The 16,153-nt window shown below is 30.5% G+C and overlaps 1 long non-coding RNA gene across 1 annotated transcript; it reads right to left on the reverse strand.

Moving 5' to 3' along the window:
- Positions 1–14,614: 14,614 nt before the first annotated feature.
- LOC140433467 (uncharacterized) lies at positions 14,615–15,557 on the reverse strand. Its single transcript, XR_011949977.1, has 2 exons — positions 15,439–15,557; positions 14,615–14,806 (listed from the first exon to the last, which is right to left on the reverse strand). It is a non-coding gene; the product is annotated as an uncharacterized lncRNA (long non-coding RNA).
- Positions 15,558–16,153: the final 596 nt, after the last annotated feature.

The following is a 16,153-nucleotide window of genomic DNA, read 5'->3' on the forward strand; positions in this document are numbered from 1 at the left end:
AGAGGAATCGTTTGAGGCTTAAATGTTTTATGAAGATAAATGACCAGTCCACCACTTGCTTTTCCTGATCGGGCATATTTTTATAAAAAGTTAAGGTATTAAATTTATGGCGCTGATGATATCTTTGACAATTGTTCATTGAAGACAAATGATAGATGGTGAAAGATCATGACTAATATTTTTGGCATATTATAATGTCTATAAAACCCATTTATCTTTTAATGTATTCAATTAAATGTTATATTTTAAAGTAAACATTAAGCTGGTAGAATAACACACTTGAGGTATTCGTATCGGCTTCTGTATCCTTGTATTTGAGTTTTATGAGCTGTTTGAGCTGAATGTTTGAGTGTCTAAGTTATATTTATTTATAATACTGGTAAACTCTTTTGCTCCTTGAATATTTAAAAGTAAATCACTGTTTCTTTGTATATTACTATTTTTTTTTTGCAAAAGCATTGTAGATTTGTTTGTTTGTACTCTTTTTACAGGGAGATTCTGGGAGGGGAGGGGGCACAAAAAACTAACTACGTGGAAGACGAAAAAAACACTCTTTATCTGTACCTATATTGCCAGAACATTATTATCTAAAGATCGAGATGTCAAAAGTAAAATGAGATATAATTGGAGTCAGTGAAGTAAGGCGACATTAAGAAAACCTGACAACACTAAAAAAAGGGCATATATTTTACAGTATAACTAGTAAAACCCAATCAATCGGGGAAGTCGATTTTTTTATACACAAAAGACTTGCAAATAACATAGTAATTCACAAGAGTAGCCTATTGAATCGTAAAGCTAAACCGGAGGTATAAAATAAAGGTTATTCAAGTATATGCTTTAACAACGGACCATCCGGATAAGTATAAACATTGTACCAAAACGCTACAATGCGTGTAAAACTACCTTATACCACCAGAGAAATTAATATAAAGCAAGGTGTGAAACAGGGCGACACTCTCACCTAAATTCATTTTAACGGTCCTCGAATACGCCTTTAAAATTCTAATGTGGGGAAATAGAGGAATAAAAATAGACGGAGAAATGCATTATTCCCTGCTTTCTTAAGATACAAACCAATTAATACAATTTATATCGACCAGTAGTTTTTCTTCCTGCAACATATATTTATGGTATATTTGGTATTATAAGGTATTATATGGTATATTGGTATATTTCTATATACCAATTCACTTTTATCGGATAGATAATATCATTTTAATTGTTTTTTTTTTGTTTTCTTGCTCTATTTTAAATCCGTATTAAATCGGTATTTTTCGTTTTTCATTTTCTTACTTCATTTTAATTAATTGTACAGTCCTTACTTATTCCGTCCTTAACAAGCAATAATACTTAACATTGACGACTTCTCAATATGAATTTATCCAACAGGCGACTAATTAAGGGTACTGCTACTTTTTTAGAAACAAACTTACATTGTATTGTTTGACGTTAGTGGCAAATTTATATAGTTCATTTTCGATTCGTTTCTCTTATAGGATGCAGTTACACACGTCACTGAGGTATAGGTACACAAACTATTTCACATTATGAAAAACAGCTGATTCCATAAAAACGTAAGTAATGCAGATTACTTAGGTTTTTTGAAATAAAAAATTCCAAATGTGTGCAGAAATTATTATTAATTATTAAAACGTTATTACTGAATATTATAGGATAGTAAGAATTCTTACTGAAAGTATAGCACTTCCTTATAAGTCGGAACTTTGCGGAAATTTTTTATTAATGCACTTGCTTCTTCTGCAGAATTCAAAAATGATGCTGTACAATATTAATTTTTGCTTCGCTTTTTATTTTTTTTTAACGGTTGAAGATAATATGTGTGTGTGCTGTTGGTTTCTTTTGACTGTGGACTTAATCCATTAGACGAATTAAAATTACTCTTATAATATATCTCTTATACTCATTATATTATATTTATGAATATTTATAACTTATTTGATAATAATGATTTACAATAGTAATTTACAAATATATTATATAGGTACCTACATATATATTTTAGTCAGCGTTTTTTTGTTTTTGTTGAAGAATTAGACAAAAAATACTACATGCTATACTAAATATTAATACTACCTACTAATAACTATTAAATTATATAATTGTTTTTACACAGCGTTAGTGCATAAACCCGGTTCAACACCTCGGAGGTTTAGGCCCTCTTTGTGTGTGTTTTTTTTTTAATTTTTTTTTAATTCTTTTTTTAATTATCTATTTATTTATTAATTTTTTTATTTATTTTTTTTATTTTCATATTTTAACTTTCACAATAAAATTTCACAATTTTAGTTTTATATTAATAATGTGTTTAATTAGGATCTAATTGATACTTTTATCTTTAGTAGCATTCAAAGCTTGTAGATTAAAAGGTTTTCTTAAATATTGTGTAATATAAATTTGATCTATAATAATCTATTTCTTTTTTTTTAATTACAATCTAATATCATGTGTTTTGCGGATCCTAATTCTCCACATTCACAATATTTTGTATGTCACAGTCCTATTTTATGTTTATGTTGTGAAACTAAGGAGTGGTCAAACCTTAGTCTTCATATATATGATATAAAGACCTTGTCGCCTTGATAGTCATTAACCAGCTTTTAGATGGGATCTCTGTTTGGATAGTTTTATAATACAGTCCCTTTTTGGAATTAATATACTGTAGCGAGATTAAATAAAACGAGCGGTTCGAATTTATATAAATATATTTATTTATAAGTTTACAGTTCGGTACTCTCTTATCAACTAAAACTCAACTCATAACATCGTTACATATATATATATATATATATATATATATATATATATATATATATATATATATATATATATATATATATATATATATATATTTGTGATCTGCTTTATGATGTTTTATTATTAATTAACACTAATTTAATTAATCCAATTATTTAATTAATTAATTCACTAATTTATGCAGAGTCATACAAATCAATTACTATTAAAAATTCTCAGGGTGCCTTCTTAATTTTACTTTGATCAGTTTACTTTATATATCTCTTCTAGCGGGTTCAGTAACTCCTAGTTGCTCATAATCGGGATAGAACAGGAAACGGAACTAACATTAAAACAACATAAATATGCACACAAATTATTATTTATTTTCAATAAGCAATATGATGAATATTAATAAATAACTTTTGTGGGCAATTATCTTTTCCAACAAACTCCTATACTCTAAATTTAATTTTAATTACAAACTATCTATTGATCTGTTTTATAATAATATCTACTAAAAATTGACCATATAAAATATAATTTATTCACAAAAAATAACTCTTTGAAACTTGGAATCTTAGTTCGTATGCTTATATTTGATTTTATCTTTAGAATATCTTAAAGTTTTCTTTTATTCAAATTATTTGACTGACCTTTATTTTTTACACCAATGATGTCTCCTCTCGATCAAACCACAGTTCCTTCCTTGATTGATTATGTCCGGCTACCATCAAATCTTTCCCGTTCTCAGCATCGATCCAAACCGCATACCAGCAAACTACTCCTCCGAAAACACAAGCCCAAGCCTCTTTTGACCGGTACTCTTTATTCACAAATTCTCCTTTCTTTCTCAATTATATCTCGTGGACTATGCAGACTCAAAAGAGGTATTAATCTTCTCGATTTTGATCTGCTCTCAGCTTCCACCTTTTTCACTAACAAACGAAAACACTGGTACTCAGATTGACTACACAAAAAACACGTCTTCTCTTCTGGTCTGCCGGTAACATAATAATCTTTTCAATCTCCCCAGACAAACCTTCTCAACTCTCTCATTCCCCATCATTCCTTTTTAAACCAATCATAAGCATTTATCTTTCCCACTTATTTCCGATTTAGAAAATATTTAAAACAAATAAACTACTTTCACTCAAATTATTTATCAGAAACCATTAACAATTTTGCCTTTTTCAACAGAAATAAGCTTCCAAATTCTTGTTATCTCATATCTAAATCTAATTCTTATTTACTTTCGAAAAATGTCCACCGCAAAATACAATTACAAAGTTTATTCCTTAAATATATAATTATACGGGTTCCATTGTCCTTTCACTATTCACTCAGTCTTTCAAGGAAAAACTGTTCCATCACAGAAACAATGTCTTCTTTTATTCTAACTATTACAAATAAGTACAGGGTTGTATTTTAACTTAATTTTTTTTAATTTTAACTTAATTTTAACTAAAATAATAAAAAAATTCTTTATTCTATTTCTGATCAATAAACTGATCCATAACAATATATATATATATATATATATATATATATATATATATATATATATACATATATATATATATATATATATATATACATATATATATATATATATATATATATATATATATATATATATATATATATATATATACTAAAGTTACTATGTTCGAGAACATTCTGGCGTAGTCCCACCTCTAATTCGTCTCGTCGAAACAACCATCGAAGAAGGGCGGTATTGAAATGCCAATTCTTGTGGTCTCTAGATCTTTGCTTCTAAGAATTATGACGTATCGGAGATAAGCTATTTCGTTACACTGCTCCCTTCTTAGATCTGAGCGTCCCGATCAGTAACTCCAGATGTAGGCTCAGGATGACGGAATTTACAGAGCTCTCCAGCTCTGCATGGACCCCTTAGAAAGAAATAACAGTCTACTGACTTTGAAGGATACGATCTCATCGGGTTAATGCAACACACAGTAATTCGAACGCCGGTTTCTCGGAAGATCACTTCAAGCATGCTTCTGACAATCTTCCAGTCCAGATTATCTGGTGCATGGCCTATCTTGGGTAAGGACAAATTCTTAATGTCGTAATTACAGACGATTTTCTTCAAATTAGTTAGAGCACGCCATATATCCTCGTAGGTTGCCCTGTCTGTATACGACTTCCTGGTCACTATATACAGCAAAGATCGAGAACCATCTTCTAATCTCTGTACTCTTCCAACCTTAGGCTGCTGGTTTTTTAAATCGTCCAAACGACCGAATTTCTTATAAAGTACGGATGAGATTCCTTTATTCATCTCAAGATCTTGGGCAACACAGTAGGCTAGAGAGACGTTATGCGGAACACTAAAAAGATCCTGCTGAACTTCTGAACTTCACGCCGAATCTAGCACTCTTTCTCCTTGCGTAATTTGACATAAATTCATTAAAGCTTGGTCGCCGGTCATCTTTGATCTCATGTTGAAGGGTCCGTGCTTCTTCTGTTTCATTTAAGCCAGCATATGGTAAAGACGATTTATGTGAACTACTTTTGGTTTACTTTTCGGCAACTTCTTAATTCGGAATATTAAGTCATTTATTCTCTTTTTAATTTCATACGGACCTTCCAATTGTCTTTGCAGTTTGGGAGACAAGCCTTGACGACGTTGTGGATTATAAAGCCAAACAAGATCACCTACTTCATAGCTTTCACTCTTGTATCGAGAATCATATTGATCTTTTATTCTGTCACTGGCTATCTGGATGTGTTGACGGGCAAGTTCAGGAATGTTGTTTATTCCTAACTTTAGGCGGTCAACATAATCTTCGCTTGCAAAATGTTTTTCGAAAGGTCTGCAGCCAAACTCTATTAATATTTAGATTTAATATGGGAACTCCTTTTTTGTTCTTTAGTTTATGTATTTCACATTTTCCATTGTTAGCCGTCTTCTCAAGACTTTCAGACTTTTATTCTCTTCTATAGTTCCGTGGACCTTTTCATTCTTAAATTTTTTTACATCTTTCCTTATAGCTTTTGATACATTTTTATTTATTTTTCGTAATTTTTCTTCGTCAATGCTTTTGTTTCATTTGATTTATCTTCTAGTTTTCATTAGTTGCTTTGTTTCAATGGTTATTTTTTTATCTTGACGTCCCTTTTCTTGAGTCTCTCGAATAGCTTCTACGATATTTTCGTTTAGGGTATTTACATTATTTATGCATTCATTTTGTTGTAGGATTTTATTGATATTGTCTTGGTATTCATATAAATTCGTTGGGTCCCTCCATATCAGGTTGGCTTTCTTCCTAACCCTTTTGGATCTTTCTGTTACTAAGTCTAATTTCTGTTTGGCTCTTACCATTTTATGATCGCTGATTATGGTAAAGCTATTATTGACTGTGACATCGTTGAATATATGTTGTTTGTCACTGACTATGTAGTGTATCTTATTTCTGATCTTGCCATCTGGGCTTTTCCACGTCCATCTTCTGTGGTCTTTTTTACCCAGTGCTCTTTCCTGTTCATCCTGATTTAGACCGATCTTTGCGTTAAAGTCGCCGCATATAATCATGTAGTGTGTTGCTGTTTCTTTCAGTGCCGTTTAGATATTATCGTAGAATTCTTCAATCTGCTCATTCGGATGGTCCGTTGTTGGAGCATATACTTGAATAACCTTTATTTTATACCTTCGGTTTAGCTTTACACTTCAATAGGCTACTCTTGTGAATTACTATGTTATCTGCAAGTCTTTTGTGTATAAAAAAATCGAGTTCCCCGATTGATTCTGTTTCACTAGTAATACTGTAAAATATATGCCCTGATTTTAGTGTTGTCAGGATTTCTTAATGTCGCCTTACTTCACTGACTCCAATAATATCCCATTTTACTTTTGACATCTCGATCTTTAGATAATAATGTTCTGGCAATATTGATACAGATAAAGAGTGTTTTTTTCGTCTTTCGCGTCGTTAGTTTGTGTGCCCCCTTTCCTCAAAGAATTCTTGAAACAGACGCATAAATCAATATGAGACTTTCGATTTCTCGCTATGCTTAAAAAAGAGTACAAACAAAAAAATCTACAATGCTTTTGCCAAAAAAAAAATAATAATTTACAAGGAAACAGTGATTTACTTTTAAATATTTATCTTAAGCAAAATATTTTATCAGTAATATAAATAAATATACTTTAGACACTCAAACATTTATTTAAAAATCCATTATTGCACATCCGAGTGGCCGCTAAAATACAAAAAACAGCTCATAAAGCTCAAATACAAGGATACAGAAGCCGATACGTATACTTCAAGTGTGTTATTCTAGCAGTTTAATGTTTAATTTAAAATATAACATTTAATTGAATACATTAAAAAATAAATGTGTTTTATAGACATTATAATATGCCAAAAATATTAGTCATGATCTTTCATCATCTATCATTTGTCTTCAAGGAACAATTGTCAAAGATCATCAGCGCCATAGATTTTATAACTTAACTTTTTATAAGAATATGCCTGATCAGGAAAAGCAAGTGGTGGACTGGTCATTTATCTTCATAAAACACCCAAGCCTCAAAGGATTCCTTTTAGAACATACCTCGAAACTGTAGCTGTCTTAGTTAAAGGTTTACGATCCATTAATGAATGTTAGTTTTATGTTTCCCCCAAAGTCATATCCCGTATCTGAACCGACTTAAAAACACTGTTTCTACAAGTACCTTAATTTAGGCTTATATTACAAGATTTTTATATGCACAACCCAATGTGCAGCTAATAACAAAGGCATTAAGAATAGCTACAGAAGCATTCCGGACAAGCCCAATAAAAAGTCTAGAGCAGAAACTGGAGAGCCACCACTTAAATATAAAAGAATGCACTTAACTTTTACCAATACATTTTCCGCTATTGTAATCCGAACAATTCATTTTGTGACAAAACCATTGGAACAATTTTACTTCAAACCTTCGCGAAGTGAAAACACCTGTGTGGAAATATCAAATTCTTATCAAGTGATTGTTACTAGACTTCGTTTAGGACATATGCGACTTACCTACGGGTATATAATTGGTCACACTAATCCCACTTTATATGACAACTATAATGATCCACTTAGTGTAAAGCATGCCCTTATAGAGTGTATAAGATACCATTTGGAAAGATCATCGGATAATCAAGTGAAAGCTTATAAGAAAAAAAAAAAACGGGTGTGGTAGTCCAGTGGGACTGCCGGTAGAAGTTACACTTCTATACACGCATTCGCCGTTATAAATTTATTTGGTAGTCAATCTGAACAATCATTACATATGTAATGCTATAGGTAAGACATAGCAGAAAGAGAAACATAATTAATAACAACTTACTAAAATTAATAAACAACATTTGACCTGTAATAGGAGTATAGTAAATGAAGGAATAAATCAATATTTTAATGAAAATGTATATTTTTATTTTCATATATGATGAAAGGAGTTGAATGCAAAATTTTTTTACACATACTCTGTAGTAAAATTCATTGTTTATTTTGTTATTAATATAAAAATACAATACAATACACTGCAACATAATTCAATATAATAATACAATACAAATTAAAATGCAATATTCATAAGTATTTAAAAAATGACAATAATATACATAAAAAAATACACTACAATACAGTGCAACATAGTTCAATATAATAATATAATACAAATTAAAATGCAATATTCATAAGTATTTAAAAATGACAATAATATACATAAGAAAATACACTACAATACAGTGCAACATAATTCAATATAATAATATAATACAAATTAAAATGCAATATTCATAAGTATTTAAAAAATGACAATAATATACATAAAAAATACACTACAATACAGTGCAACATAGTTCAATATAATAATATAATACAAATTAAAATGCAATATTCATAAGTATTTAAAAATGACAATAATATACATAAGAAAATACACTACAATACAGTGCAACATAATTCAATATAATAATATAATACAAATTAAAATGCAATATTCATAAGTATTTAAAAATGACAATAATATACATAACTTTTCTATTTACGCATATATGTTTAATTTATCATGTCAAAATCAATATTTTAAATAAAATTTGTATTAACTCGATGATAAAAATTCGATATCTTTCTATATTCCATCAGAGCCATCCAAAAATAAAAACTAAAATAGGTTTTTATAAAACCAATAAATGAATAAAAGTTCGCGATCTTTATCATTTTTCTAACCATTTTCATAAAATTTATCACTTCCACTGATCGGTCGCTAGGAAATTTCTATTCTTAGATAATCTTTAAAGCAAAACATAATTTTTTGATCTTGAATTTTTGCAACAAATATGAGACATTTAAAATATGAGCTGTATTAAAACTTTCACATTACAAACGATTTCACGTCACGAGAAATGCTTTCACAAAGGCATTAGGTGGAATTTCTACACTTCCGCTATTGACGCCGAATGTTTTTCTCCATTTTCGCCATTTAAGATCCTCTTCTATGCCATCGCATCACACATTGTAGTCTTTATCTGTGACCTTAGTCAAAAGGCTCTACCAGGTACTAGTTTCCCGGGAAATGACACACCTGGAATCTACTAACGGCAGGGATTGATTTATTTTCCCTGATAGCACTATTCTAGGGAGTTCCTAGTTTAACTTAAGCACCTATTTACTTATGTGCATAAATATTCTAGGCCCTTTTGCTCGTGCCGGGAAGAGATTGAGTCTGGTTTTTTCAAAATTCATATTCAAGCTGTTTACAAAATTTTTTGTACAAAATTTCGAAATTCGTTCAAATAAAAAAAATATTTTATATATACCATTTTTCAAAGTAAAACACTTGCACGTCACGATTTATACAAAGTGACGTCACTTGTATTTAAAATTTTCAGATCATCAACCTTAGAATTTAAATTTTTCTAACACAGCTAATAATACGAAACCCATACGGAACTGCTTGATCTTTCATAGGCGTCAGCATAATGTAATAATTAGAAAATGTAATCATCATTATATTGTAAATTTTAGAATTATATTAATTAAATAACCAAAAACATTTGTTATTATTAATAATATAAATTTTATGAAATAACTCTTTAAGTCTAATATTCCACAAAATAATAATTTTAATTAAGCATATTAGACAATTGTACGCAACTGATACGGAATTACTTCAAATTTTATTGACGTGACATGAGTTAAGCGTGTGGCAAAAGTGTATAAAGTGTTGCCGCGTTTTTAGAGCAGGAATTTTGTTTATGTTTTGATTTCTTACACAATTTGATCTTAATATAATATATATTATTAAATTGTAATTATAAATACATATTAAATTTAGATTAATAACTTTAAAAACTAATTATTGTTGTGTATTGTGATTGTGCTATGCCAAAACAAATAAATAGTCTGTAAAAAACTGATAAGCTTTCATATAAGATAGCTTATTTTGAATAAGAAATAATGGCGGAACGTTTTTACTATTGAAGCCATAAAGAGGTAAGTTTAAAATTTAGAATATACAATTGTGTATCAAAATGTTTTCTTATGTATTTTAATCTATTGCAGTAGTCTTAAAACTAAGTGTATTTACTGTTAATATAATAAAAAAAAAGAAAAAGAGGTTAATTTTTGTATATGGGTATATTTTATAAAAACCCTTAAAAGGGCTACATTAAAAACACGAACGTTTTCGGAACAACAGTTCCATCATCAGGTTAAAATACAGGTTACCATGCCTGAGCCACCAAAATATTTGGGTAAAAACCCTTTAAAATATATTATGTTACCAAAGATAGTACATGATGTTGATAATATTATTTGATGTTTAATATTTTAATTAAATTTTACTTCAGGTAATATACACCCATGCTTTAAGTGAGTTCCAGTGTCCGGAGAGTAAACCTCTTCAAACGGACTTCAGCTGGTAACTCGCTTCAATTTTAAATTAATTCCATATGTTATATCTTTAATTCCTTCAGCCGGAAGATTTTTAATCCCTTTTCTCAATCTATTGGACTCACTAATATTAAACCTTTTTACCATACGAGCAGACTTAAACAATTTCATTTAAATACGAAGTCTTACATTAGCTACAAATATATTCTATTCAATTTTCCTTGTCCTAGATGTGAGCAACATAAAAGGACAATTCCATATATTTAAGCTAATTTGTCACAAATTACACTTTTTAGACCACACTCCATACGACAAACAGTAACATAAGCTGCCTAATGCATACGTCATTCTCTTAAACATGACCTTTAACAACATCAGTAATTTTACATCTTTTATATCCAATATTAAATAATTAAAAAAAAATTTTAAATCCCAACACCTGGATTGCTGTTATCATTTTAACATCAAGTTTTGAATCTTTTGGCTGTAGTAATGCTATGTTTAACTAATATTGTTTCATGGTACACTGACATTTTGTTTTTGACACCGTTCATGGGTATCTTGTCAATCAGTTACCAGCTGAAGTCCGTTTGAAGAGGTTTACTCTCCGGACACTGGAACTCACTTAAAGCATGGGTGTATATTACCTGAAGTAAAATTTAATTAAAATATTAAACATCAAATAATATTATCAACATCATGTACTATCTTTGGTAACATAATATATTTTAAAGGGTTTTTACCCAAATATTTTGGTGGCTCAGGCATGGTAACCTGTAAGTATAACCATTTTGCTTTTCTAACCTTAGTCAAAATTTTAAACCACGTTTGCTTTAATTAAATGGTCTATACTTATTTTAGGTATTTTAACCTGATGATGGAACTGTTGTTCCGAAAACGTTCGTGTTTTTAATGTAGCCCTTTTAAGGGTTTGTATAAAATATACCCATATACAAAGATTAACCTCTTTTTGTGATACGTGGTATACAGCCAGCTGCAGGAATTATTTTCCTTGTGGATTTTGTTAATATAATAGTTTGACAAAAAGTTGACATTTTAAAAATTCCTCACTTACTAACTATTCTGAGGTTTTGGCAACGCTGTGGGGTTCTGACGACGTAAATCTTGAATGACGTGCAAGCTTTTTTATATGAAAAATGCTATAAAAGATATTTATATATTATGTAGATATATATGTAGTAAAAAGATCAATATTAAGTCACGGCACTGTTATTTAGTACATAAATAATCTTTACTGTTTAATAAAAAAATAAAATTGCAATTATCCAAATGCTTGTGTGGCTTGTATAAAGGATATAATTTTTACCAACTAGGTACTTAGGCTTGGATTTCGAAACATTGAATCTGTTGGCAGCAGAAACATAATATCCCCATAAAAATATATAGAATGGGGGTGGCCAAGCAAACGGGATATTCCACAAAATGCACTTATACCAAATAACGGTAATCCTGCGAATTGTTGAGGGTGTCATGTAATGGCAGCCAACTATACATTCTGGTTTCAGAAGACATACCATAAATCCAAAGCTATTAAGATAACATCGGGCCAATAAACATAGTTCTGGTAACTATTAGTGCTCTCGGTAAGGCTCTAACATAAATATTTATTTGAAATATAAAAGAAAAAAGGAATTTTTTGGCTTACCTCGTCAAGAGACCAGTCAAATAAAATTTCGTCCTGTATGCTGGGCGTTCAAAGAGGGAAAGGAAAGATTAATAGTGAGAACGTTACCAGTACTCGCTAACACTCGCTTCGGGGGCCAAAGTCCTATTATGAAAAGCAGTTGGATCCTTGAGGTAATTTAGGGGCTTCCGCACCTAAATATTAGAAAATCACGATTTTTTCGCAATTTGAGAATTTGTAAGTTAAGAATGATTATTTTAACAATGATGATTCATAACCCGTAAGAAAATTGATGAAAAAGCATACATCTGACTATCTGATTTTGAGGTAAGTTAAAAAAAAAGTGCGAAAAGATAAAAAACGTAGTATATTCGAATTTTATCTTTGAATCATCATTTTATCTTTGAACATCGTTGAATTACCAATTTTAGTATTGAGGTTATGCGCAAATAAATCAGTAAAAAACGGTTTTTTTGATTTTTCGATGCTTTCCGCTTAGAAATTGAAAATTATGCCTTGTCCATTTAAAAGAACGAAAAAAAAAATACATAAAAAATTACTATTTAAAAGTAAGCCAAAAATTATTAGCATAACCTAAAAACTTATTGAAAATTTCAATGATTTTTCCTGAGCTTTATTTTCAATTTTTCAATATTTTGTATTTAAACAATACATTTTCATGCATTTTTTCAGGTTTTTTAAAGCAAAATTGCGTCCAGAAAAAAATAAAGTCGAAAAAAGCTTCTTTTTTTAGATTAAGGAAGTTCTATGAGCTCTGGGAAGCTAAAAATTTGTATGAAGTCATGTTTTTGTATGCTTTATTGAAAACACAAGTCGCGGTGCTGATTGGTGCGGGGGCACTTTTGACCATTTTATCCCGCTATAGCCTTTGCATTATTATTATTTAAAATGAAGAATACCAACCACATTTGAGAAACAATTTTCAAAAATAATGGTATGAATAAGACAAAAAAACTTTTTGCTTGCTTATGCATACCTTTCATTCTTACAAGATCACTCTTCTTTTTATCGTAACATTTTTTTTTAATTTTTTTTTCTTCTTCTGTGGATTAAATTGTATTTATTCAATAAATAAACTACTATTTAATCGATACTTCACTAGGTTAGTGGCATCAAGATTGAAGAGAAACTTAGATTTCTACCAACCTTAAGAGCAGGCAGGATTCCGATCAAATTATGGTACCAATGATCACCTCCATACTGTAAAGACACTTATTGAAAAATCTATAGAATACAACAAACCTCTTGTCCTTACTTTCATAGATTTTCGTAAAGCGTTTGACACGATCGAAATAGACAGCCTTATAAAAGCAATGAATGACAGCAGGATTGACCATAGGTATAGTAAACTTATTTACAATATTTACAAAAATGCCTCTATGACTGGTAACATACACGATAAAACGTGGGATGAGGCAAGGAAATACATTGTCATCGAAATTATTTATAACTGCATTAGGGTATGCCTTTAAGATGGTCAATTGGGACCACAGAGGAGTAACAATAGAAGGCGAAAAACTTAACTATCTCCGTTTCGTAGATGACATTGTCCTTATAACAGTTGATTTAGGAGAAGCCACAGATATGTTAAATGAATTGGACTTTGCATGTTCGAAGGTAGGCCTCAAAATGAACTTTTTCAAAACTAAGTTTATGACAAATATGGTCCCCAATAACCATTTAACTATTCAAGACAAAGTGGTAGAACTGGTGGAGAAATATACGTATTTGGGTCACGAAATAAGAACCAGGCCAACATACCAATTAGCCTCAAAACAAAAGTATTTGACCAATGCGTATTACCGGTCATGACCTATGAGGCGGAAACTATGACTCTAACCAAAACTACGGCTTCGAAATTGAGAGTGACACAGAGACGAATGGAACGATCTATACTGGGAGTGGCGTTGCGGGACCGAATAAATAACGAAAATCTGCGAAGAAGTACGAGTATTGCTGATGTTGTGGAACGCATAGCGGAACTTAAATGGAATTGGGCAGGCCATGTAGCGAGAATGCATGACTCACGATGGACTAGTAAAATTACACATTGGAGGCCGAGAGCAGACAAACATAGTAGAGGAAGACCACCTACACGTTGGGCTGACGACGTCAGGGGTATCACGAAAAATTGGCAACAAAGAGCACAAAATCGCAAAGAATGGGGGAGTTTAAGGGAGTCCTATATCCAGCAGTGGCCGTGATAAATGAAGGCTAGATGATGATGATGATGAATCGATAAGTATTATATTTCCAAAAGATTATGAAAGTTTCTTTGGAGGTTAGGTTAGTAAAAGGTTTTTCGTTGTAAGAATCTTGTTGTATTTCAAGATCAAAATGAATTAATATAAACTAATAATCATATTAAAATAATACTATATATCAATGATATATATCAATGTTTTTTGATGTGTTTTTTGGGTTTTTCCGTGACTGGTTTAGATTGGACATTTCCAGCTTCTACTTGAAATACTCCAAATGCGATGAGACCTAAAAATAAAAATTTTGATAATTCTAAAGTCATTAACGTATTTACCTAATTTTTTTAATACAGTATACTTACAAACAGTACATATAAAATAAAAATTTATATATTACTAAGGTTTTAGGTTTTAATGTTAACATTCAAAGGTAGATACACACACACACACACACACACACACACACACACACACACACACACACACACACACACACACACACACACACACACACACACACACGTAAACACACGCACATCCCATATATAGAAGTTTTTCATTTAGCAGTCGAAACAACATTAAAGTCAACATATTTCATATAAAAACAAAATCTTTTTAAAAACAGATATATGTGCTAAAATTAAAAACATTGCAGACAAGACAGCAGCAGAACATCGTTTGACTATTTTGCTATATTCAAATATGTAAGGTTAAGGTTGAGGTGAGTCTGCACAGGTTAATTTGGACGACATAGAGGAAGAAGAATCCAAGTTACCATGGCATTATTCTTCACGAGATGCATATAATGCTGATGAATCAGGGCTTTATTACCGCGCGGCATACCTGACAAGACCAGAATTCAAACAACTTATCTCATTTAGATATTAATTAATACCTTTCTTTAATATATTGAATACTTACCAAGCACAAATACAATAAAAAATGCGATCTTCATGTTGATTTTGCAACTGCTACGAAGGAAATGATGATTGACACAAAAAATATCATCCATTTATATATTCTAGATAGCGCTATTTTTATAAAATTATGTTAACCTCTTGTATTCATTATACATCTTTATGACGTCTCTCTTATCTGGTATATTATGCTGTTGACATGGGAAGGATACCTTTGTTGTGGGGGCAATGAGATATTTATTGTATCTTTATATATCATAAAATTAGGAAACATGTTGTTCAGCACAAGTTTTTTTTAATATTGTCTATTTTAAAGGAATCTTACTTTAATTGCTTTTAAAGTTTTGTTAACTATTTCCTATTTGGTTAGTTTAAAGTTTTCTGTGTTCGAAAGGTTCTAAGTTGCTATAATAATATGTCGCAAAGAGGAAACGTTTGTGGCTGAAAGAAAAAAAGTATAATCGCCGAGAGTGAAAAGTATGGTTTAAGTTCTCGAAAGTTTGCCAAAAAATATGGGGGGTTGGAAAAACTTAAATTAACGATATTATAAAAAACAAGAGCGAATTATAAAAGAATGTTGAGTGTTAATTTGGAGTAAAAACATGAGTTTCCAAAGTCAGAAGGATTGGCAGTGGAATAAGTAGTCTAACTGGTTTTGCAAAACCAGAAATAAAGCAATTATTCCAACATATGGGTGGCCACTTAAAGAAAAAGGACTC

Source organism: Diabrotica undecimpunctata, chromosome 2 (genome assembly GCF_040954645.1).
Source record: "Diabrotica undecimpunctata isolate CICGRU chromosome 2, icDiaUnde3, whole genome shotgun sequence".
In the NCBI taxonomy this organism is placed as follows: Eukaryota; Metazoa; Arthropoda; class Insecta; order Coleoptera; family Chrysomelidae; genus Diabrotica; species Diabrotica undecimpunctata.